Raw genomic sequence first — 8,797 nt, 5'->3', positions numbered from 1 at the left:
ATCCGATCTAGATGAAGTGGATCAGAGGGGAAGTTATGGTTGCAGATTTGATCGTTTTGATCCGATCACACATAGATGAGATAATTGAAGTGTGTATGAGCGCCATTAGGTGTGGCCTTGTATCCAGCTGATTTCTGATATCTATACACAAATGGTGTGCCTTTAATTTCTAGTTTAATCTGAAGGGGTTATTTTACAAGGTGATCGTTTACAATCGCTTCAAACTTCCGTATACATTTTTCTGTGAAAATCTAGCCAGTTTTTCCCTACAGAGTTGTTGATAGATCCAAGGCTAGCCATACACACTACAATCTGTGTCGCTTTTTCCTTTACCATTTTCCTTTGTTATATGAGGACGAACCTTTCCAATCCAATCAATATCTATCCAATTGCAGAGGCCCATTTATTACATGGTTGTTGGCAGATATAAAGGAGATTGCATAGCGTATGGCTAGAATATAGGAGATTGTACAATCAGATTGGAACATGTATTGTGACCCTAAAGGCTGCTTCACTCCACATGCAGCACAGTGTTTGGGGTTGTTTTCTGCATTAAAAATGCATGGACAGGAGGTTTCCTGGTTTTCAGGGACAAAGTTCACACCAGTGCAGTTAAAAGTAGAACATGCTGCATTTTTTTCTGCATGGAACTGCACTGGAACATGGCACAACGCATAAAGAATGCGCCGGAAAAAAAACGTATAAATAATGCGCCGAAACATTTTACAGCAAAAAATAAATAAAAAAATAAACAGGACACTTTGGGGGGGGGGGGGGGGAATGCACTGGAACACATTGAAAACGCATCAAAAATGTGTTACAAACGTACTGGAATGCATCAAAAATGTGCATGCAGAAACACAGCCGGAATGCACTCACAGCTAGGCAACTTGAATCGCATGCAGTTTGCCGACATTCTGCCCACGATTTGGTAAAATATTGTTAAAAAATATTGCATTTGCAATGCCATCGCTACATAATGGCACCCCAATCTTGGTGCGACTTTTGCCACGATGAATTGCGCTGCAATCGCAGCAAAATCACAACCTGTGAAGCTTGTTGCTCAAAAAGGAACTGGAGCTGCTTTTAGGGCGACAGCTCCACGCTTTGACGTGATTGCCGCGCAATTTATCGGGCAGCAAAATCCCACCGCGATTGGGGTACCATTGAGAAGTAATGGTAATTGCAGGCAGAATGGCGGTGATCCCACCTGCGATTCAAGGTGCCTAGGTGTGAATGCAGCCTAAAGCTGGCTTCACATATGTCCAGCTGCGGTTTGCAGTGCGGGGCAGTTCTCTTTACAGGTTCTGGTGCGATTAGCCCAGGTTCACACTGCTGCGGGATTGAAATCATGCGAGTTGCGATTTCATTCCCGCATGTCAGCTTTCCTGCACAGATGTCTATTGAAATCGCACCTGAAATCGCCAAAAGTAGTACAGAAACTACTATTGGAAATTGGTGCAGCTCCTCAAACTTGGCGTTGCACCAATTTGGATGGTTCCATTGTGGGCAATAGCCACTGATTTTGCATGCGATTTGACAACTGCCAGCAATGGCACTGTCCGAATCTGTGCGACACTACATTTGCAGCGCCGCACCGATTCCCGAAGGTAGTTTCTGTACTACTTTTGGTGACTTCGGGGTGCGATTTCCATAGATGTCTGTGCAGCAACCCGCACAGATGTCTCTGAAATCGCAAAAAGGGTTTGCAATGGCATAGTTCACAGCAGTGCAGTCAGTTCCAGAAAAAGAAAAATGCTGCATTTTTCCTGCACTGGATTACTAGAATGTGGTAAATCACAGGAATGCACTGGATTAAAAATGCATTTAAAACGCACTGGACCCCAGCACAGTGAGAAAAAAGAAGAAAAAAAGCATCTGGATTGCATCCAGAAACGCATCAAAAACACACCAAAATCACAACACATTTGTTAAAAACATGCATGCAGAAATGCTCCTGGAACAGATATGTAGTGCGTTTTTGTGGTGTGACCCAACCCTAAAATCATACCAAAAACTCACCTCCCCATTGAAATACATTGAGGACCAGGTCACATCACAAAAACGCACTGCACTTCTGTTCTGGGTGCTTTTCTGCATGTGTGTTTTAAACACAATTTTGATGCATTCCAGCGCGTTTTTGTTGAGTTTCCAGGGGCAATCCAGATGCTTTCTTTTTTCTATTTTTTTTTCACTGTACTCTGCTTTTTTGATGTGTTCTGGTGCGTTTTTGATGCATTTTACTGTGTTCCAGTACAGAGCAGGAAAAATGCAGCATCTACTTTTTTTTCCTGGAACTGGCCGCACTGTTGTCAACTATGCCACTGGAAACCATATAGCCTACTTTTTTTGATGCAGAAAAAAAACACACTGGACTGCATGTGGTGTGAACTGGCCCTAAAACTGTACTAAAAACGCACATCCCCATTGAAATACATTGAGGGCCGGTTCACACTACGAAAACTCACTCCAGATCTGTTCCAGATGCATTTCAGCATGCACGTTTTAACACATATGTCTGAACTCGCTTTGGATTTGCACAGAAAAAGGTGCAGGGACTTGTTTTTTCCCAGCACAAGAAACGGATTGCATTGGGTGTTCTCACCTATGCAATCCGATTCCTGTGCGAGTTCGCACTGCGATCTGTGAACCGATCTGGGGGTGTCAATACCGGGTCCCACTGCTGCGATTCTACTGCAGGTTCCCGCATCGCATTTCTCCCGGCGGCAGTTCACACTTCCCTGTGCGAACTGCTGGGAGTGTCACATAGAAGTTAATGACACCCCCAAATCAGTTCGCATATCGCAGTGCGATATGCAAACTCGGACAGGAATCGGATCGCATGGTGTGAACACCCATTCTACTGCGGACCAAAGAAAGGGTCCTGTCCGAATGCAATGTGAGTACTATCTGTATGGCTGAAATCGCATCGCACAGATATCGCATGTGATTTGCACTGCAGTGCGGTGCAAATCACATCCGATCTCGGACATCGCAGCAGTGGGAACCCTGCCTACTATCTGTATGGCTGAAATCGCATTGCACAGATATCGCATGTGATTTGCACTGCAGTGCGGTGTGAATCACATCCAATCTCAGACATCGCAGCAGTGGGAACCCTGCCTACTATCTGTATGGCTGAAATCGCATCGCACAGATATCGTATGTGATTTGCACTGCTGTGCGGTGTGAATCACACCCAATCTCGGACATCGCAGCAGTGGGAACCCTGCCTACTATCTGTATGGCTGAAATCGCATCGCACAGATATCGTATGTGATTTGCACTGCTGTGCGGTGTGAATCACATCCAATCTCGGACATCGCAGCAGTGGGAACCCTGCCTACTATCTGTATGGCTGAAATCGCATCGCACAGATATCGTATGTGATTTGCACTGCTGTGCGGTGTGAATCACATCCAATCTCGGACATCGCAGCAGTGGGAACCCTGCCTACTATCTGTATGGCTGAAATCGCATCGCACAGATATCGCATGTGATTTGCACTGCAGTGCGGTGCGAATCACATCCGGTCTCGGACATCACAGCAGTGGGAACCCTGCCTAACATTGTATTGACACCCGCAGCAGTTCGCAGAGGGCAGTGTGAACTGCCTATGGGAGAGATGCAATGCAGGAATCGGCGCTGTAATCACGCTGGTTCCCGCATCGGACCATTGTGAACCCAGGCTGAAAATTGCATCCAAAACGCTACCGCGGTTGTGTTCTTTTTTTTCCTTAAGTCCATAATTCATAGGTGTTTGCTGATGTCAGGCAACCAGCAAACACACTGGAAACGCATCAAAAACGCATACGCGGTTTTACAACGGAGCAGTGTGAATGCTTTAGAAGCCAACCAAAAAAAGAGATCTCTTGTTTTGGTTGCTTTCCTGGATTGGTTGTAGAATGTTCTGCAGAATCTTGCTGCGATCGCTGGTTTTGGTTTCCATTGACTACTGACATAGAAATCGGCGTACAGAATTAAAATGGGTTGAACGCTGTAGGTGACATGCGTCTTCTAAGTATTAGAATTGAGTGTTTATGGAAGAAGCTGTCCCCTGGCAGTGTGAGAGTTAAGTGGGCGGAGCAGGAGTGTCACTGGTCGGGTGTGAGCTGCATGCAAGGACGGAAGAGGTTACCCTCTGCTGGGAATTGGGAAGACAGGTAAACAAGGGGTTAAATGAGTGTATATTGGGTGCGGGGTGTCCGCTGGGTGTAGACAGGGGGGATTCTGTGACCGCCGTGATTGTGCGATTTCCTTCCTGTGCGGTGCAGCTCATAGTATTATTATGTAGCCGGTGTGTAGGGATCGCCCCCTTTTAGTCCCATCTAGCACTTTGTACGATCGGTGCTCCTGTAGGACCAGAAGTTCCAGAAAGTTGAGTTTTGTATATGAGGAATGTGATTGGTTGTCACCAATGAGAGCGAGGATCTGCGATCATGACTCAGGGATCCTCATACACACCATGACTTCGAGGAACAATCCCACCACTGTTATGCCCCATACACACTATCAGATTTTCTGCAGAGTTTTTCCTTCAGATTTACCAAAACCATGTAGTGCAAGGGCCTGCCTGATTACATATACAATGAAACTCCTAAGGTTTGACCTCCTATTATATGGTTTTGGTAAATCTGAAGGAAAGAATTAGCAGAAAATCTGATGGTGTGTATGGGGCACCTCTGAGACGGAGGATCGGCTCTATACATCTATGGCTCAGATTTCCCGTCCAGGTAGGTCATTGTATAAAACTCACGTCAACCTACAGTATACCTTGTCATAGGGTGTGGATTGTGTCATCTCACAGGTAAAGGTGATCCAATCGTCTCTAAGTCCTCATTCACACTTGTGCAACTTGTCATGCGACTTTGCCCCCCCCAAGTTGCACCCCATGTTTCCCTGTGAGGACCATTCGTATCTGTGCGACTTCAGAGGGGTTCCTGCACTACTGTGGTCTGACTTTAATGCGACTTGAGGTCCAAAGACTTCAGTGTACCATGGGTGCTCAACCTGTGGCCCTCCAGCTGTTGTGGAACTACAAGTCCCATCATGCCTCTGTGTTTAGGAGTCATGCTTGTAACTGTCAGTGGCTTGCAATGTCTCTTGGGACTTGTAGTTCTGCTTCAGCTGGAGGGCCGCAGGTTGAGCGTCCGTGATTGTAAACCTGCAAAAGTCACATGAAAGTGAAGAAAATTGATCGACCGATTTGAATTCTGTGTGCAGAATAGCTGACTGTTAGGGGGGAGCGAGCTCAGTCCCCCCCCCCATGTGGAGGGCATGTGGCCTGGTATAGTTCAGGAAGGGGGGTGCTCACTCCTCTGATCCCCTTTCCTGATCTGTCAGGCCGCATGCTTGGTTAAAAATCTAAGATGGATTTTGGGGGTTCCCCTTAAAATCGGGTCTGGTATGCATGAAGGGGACCCCACTGCGTTTTTTTTTTATTGCCAGCATTCTTTTTTTTTTTACATTCAGCTGTCAGGGAGTAACCCCGCTGACAGCTGATGAGTCATCGGTTGTTAAGTACGTGGCGGCCGACTTCCCATCCCGCTTCTTAGCAACTAGCTATTCTTCACACAGAATTCGAATCGGTCGATCAATTTTCGACTGATTCAAATTCCAATCGTTTTGAAAATTTGGAATTCTTTAGAAAATAAAGAAACAGAACACATTTTTACATTCTTCATAAGTTGCACTCATCCAAAGTTGCGTCAAAATTGCATCAATGTCCAATCGAGTCGCATGGTAAAGTCGCAATGGAAATCGCACAATTTTTATGTTGCACAAGTGTGAATGAGGCCTAAAGCTAGCCATATACTATACAATGTGATTGTACAATCTCAAACAGCTATTTAATGTAAGGATCTGTGCAATTGGATAGAAGGTGCACGGATTGTAAAAAATGTTCTCATACCACATAGTTTGGTCAGTGGTCTCCAAACTGTGTCCTGTGGGCTGGATGTGATCCTATGCTTGACTCTATCTGTCCCTCGGAGCTTTATTCTCCCCACTGATACCAATAATGGGGCACTATTCCCCCACTGACACCAATGATGGGACACTATTCCCCCACTGACTCCAACGATGAGGCACTATTCCCCCCACTGACACCAATGATGGGGCACTATTCCCCCACTGACACCAATGATGAGGCACTATTCCTTCCACTGACACCAATGATGGGGCACTATTCCTCCCACTGACTCCAATAATGGGGCACTATTCCTCCCACTGACTCCAATAATGGGGCACTATTCCTCCCACTGACACCAATGATGGGGCACTATTCCACCCACTGAAACCAACGATGAGGCACTATTCCTCCCACTGACACCAATGATGGGGCACTATTCCTCCCACTGACACCAATGATGGGGCACTATTCCTCCCACTGACACTAATGATGAGGCACTATTCCTCCCACTGAAACCAACGATGGGGCACTATTCTTCCCACTGACTTCGAAATGGGGCACTATTCCGCCCACTGACTCCAATGATGGGGCACTATTCCTCCCACTGACATTTTCTACTCCCAACTGGCCCCCCCAAAGTGTGAAGGACAGTAAACTGACCCTTTAGGATTGGAGACCTCTTGGTTAAACTAGATTGTACAATCAGATTGTAGTGTATATGGCCACCCTTGGGTCTCATTCACACAGGTACTGACACCTATAATCTGTGAATGGGCTGAGTGTTTATGTGGCATGAGCTGCTAGGTGCTGCAGGCAGACAGCCCATTCAAGTCAATGGGGATGCAGCAGCCGTGCATCCTAAATTTGCAGCCATGCAGGTAAGCAGATCCACTCACTTACACCCACACAGCTGTCAGATTGGGAGGAGCTGTGCCCATGCAGCCGCTGCATCCCCATTGACCTGAATGGGCTGTCGGCACGCAGCACCTGCATGGCCCATTCATGCTGTACAGGTGTCAGTAGCTGTGGGAATGAGGCCTAAATCACCGACAGAGCAAGTATGAAGGTCTAAGACTTCCCCCGTCTTATGTGATTGGCGCGATTGTTCAAGGTCCATGTCTCAGAAAGTAGAGACAGCCCAGCGCCGGAATTTCCATACAGAGGTCAGCGTGCCTATTTTAGACAGAACTCCCTGAAAGCTCAATCCAGATCCAGAGTTGGAGCTCATAGCCCTCGTTCACATTGAGCGCGGCTTTGAAATCGATGCCATTTCACCTAAAATTGCGTGATTTCAAAGCCACATCTCAGTGCGACTTTGAAGACATCTGTGCGGCTTCATGCAATGATGTCTATTGAAGTCGCACCTGAAATCACCAAAAGTAGTGCATATGCCACATTTTCAAATCGATGCGGCACTGCAAAGCCGGCAACGTATCAATTTGAACACTGTCATTGCCGGAAATAGGATGCGACTTGTTATTCGATTTGACCTGTCAAATCACATGACAAATCGCTCCAATGTAAAGGGCTTATGAAAAAAAAAAAAGCCAAGATACTTACCTCTATGTTGCAGCTGTCAGGTCTAATATAATGAGAACCGAGCGGTCGCATGACCGCTGATCGCTCAATTCCCTGTCAGTCACCTGGTCTCTGCTCTTCCAATGCCCACTGAAGCACCACAATGTGGAAGAGATGGGAGCAGCTGAGTCATTGAGCAGCAGAACCAACTGTTGATCAGGAAGCTGAGGGGATCTCGACAATATTGTCAGGATTATTCCAGAGCCTGGAGCTGCTCCACCACATCAGCAATAGCTCGCTATCAGCTAACTCTGGGTTACAAAAGCTGGCCATATATGGATCAAAATTCAGCTTTAAAGCCTGGTACACACTACTAGTGATTTTTCAGAAAAAAAACTGCCAGCTCCGGTCGTTGTACTAACAATCCGATGTTAGTACAGTGATCTCCCCCCCAGCTGAGCTATTGTGTTTTGATAGGAGGATGGTCCCCCTGCCAGAACACTCCGGTCATCGATCTCTGCCATAAGCTGAGAGTGCTGTTTGGGAGCCGGTTGGCAGACCTTTTTCATTCATGAGCCGCCCATTCATTAGGACACCACTCCTTAAACCATGCGTCCGGCCCCTAATCTAAATGTAGGGCACCGGACGCATTGATTCCAATGGAGTTTTTTTTTTTTTAAGCACATGATTAGAGCCTGAGGCTCTAAATGGTTTAAAAAAAGGGTGAACCCGGGGCACAGAGCACTGCACCCCGAGCCCACCCACTTGCGTGACATTAGTGGATTTAATCTTTGCTACACACTGCCAGAATTAATTGCTTAGCTAGATCCAACTCCAATGATCCTAAAAGCCTACATGTACATGGACACACAGGCTTTTATGGTGATGAGTTTAGGAGCTTTGCCAAAAAAAAAAAACATGCAAATTCAAGTTACTGCAGTGTACATGAAGCCTAAAGAGGACGAATTGATTCACATCTAAGCATGTGCAGTTGATGCGTTTTTATAGCATGTTTTCCGGTGCGTTTTGCATTTTTGATGCATTTCACGTTTTTTGGGAAGTCGAGGTGTCTGTTGCCATGCAGGAAAACACACCAAAAACACATGAACATACATGTTGTGGCAATTCCATGGAAGTCTATGGAGCCAAAAACACACCGTGCTGTGTGTAAAAAGTTCCAAAAAAACGCATTGCAGGAAACTGCATAGATGTGAAGTAGACCCAAAGGAAATATGGTGAAATAAATTGCGGTGTTTATTTGTGGATCTACAAATGCACAAAAAAAAAAATGCAGATGTGATGATGAAATGTGAACCTTAGGGACTTGTTAACCGCTTCAGCCCTGGAAGATTTTACCCTCTTCCTGAC

At 46.1% G+C, this 8,797-nt stretch overlaps 1 protein-coding gene across 1 annotated transcript in view; it reads left to right on the top strand.

Moving 5' to 3' along the window:
- Positions 1 to 4,077: 4,077 nt before the first annotated feature.
- Positions 4,078 to 8,797, top strand: part of TRADD (TNFRSF1A associated via death domain) — an 87,046-nt gene continuing 82,326 nt past the window's right edge. Inside the window, exon 1 of the mRNA XM_077455186.1 lies at positions 4,078 to 4,163. The gene's annotated coding sequence lies outside the window, so the exon portion shown is untranslated. The remainder of the gene's footprint in view (positions 4,164 to 8,797) is intronic.

The sequence above is a fragment of the Lithobates pipiens genome, unplaced genomic scaffold (genome assembly GCF_037356315.1).
Source record: "Lithobates pipiens isolate NorthernLeopardFrog02 unplaced genomic scaffold, aLitPip1_a1.2 Scaffold_10, whole genome shotgun sequence".
NCBI classification, from domain to species: domain Eukaryota; kingdom Metazoa; phylum Chordata; class Amphibia; order Anura; family Ranidae; genus Lithobates; species Lithobates pipiens.
This window is presented reverse-complemented; position numbering and strand designations above follow the sequence as displayed.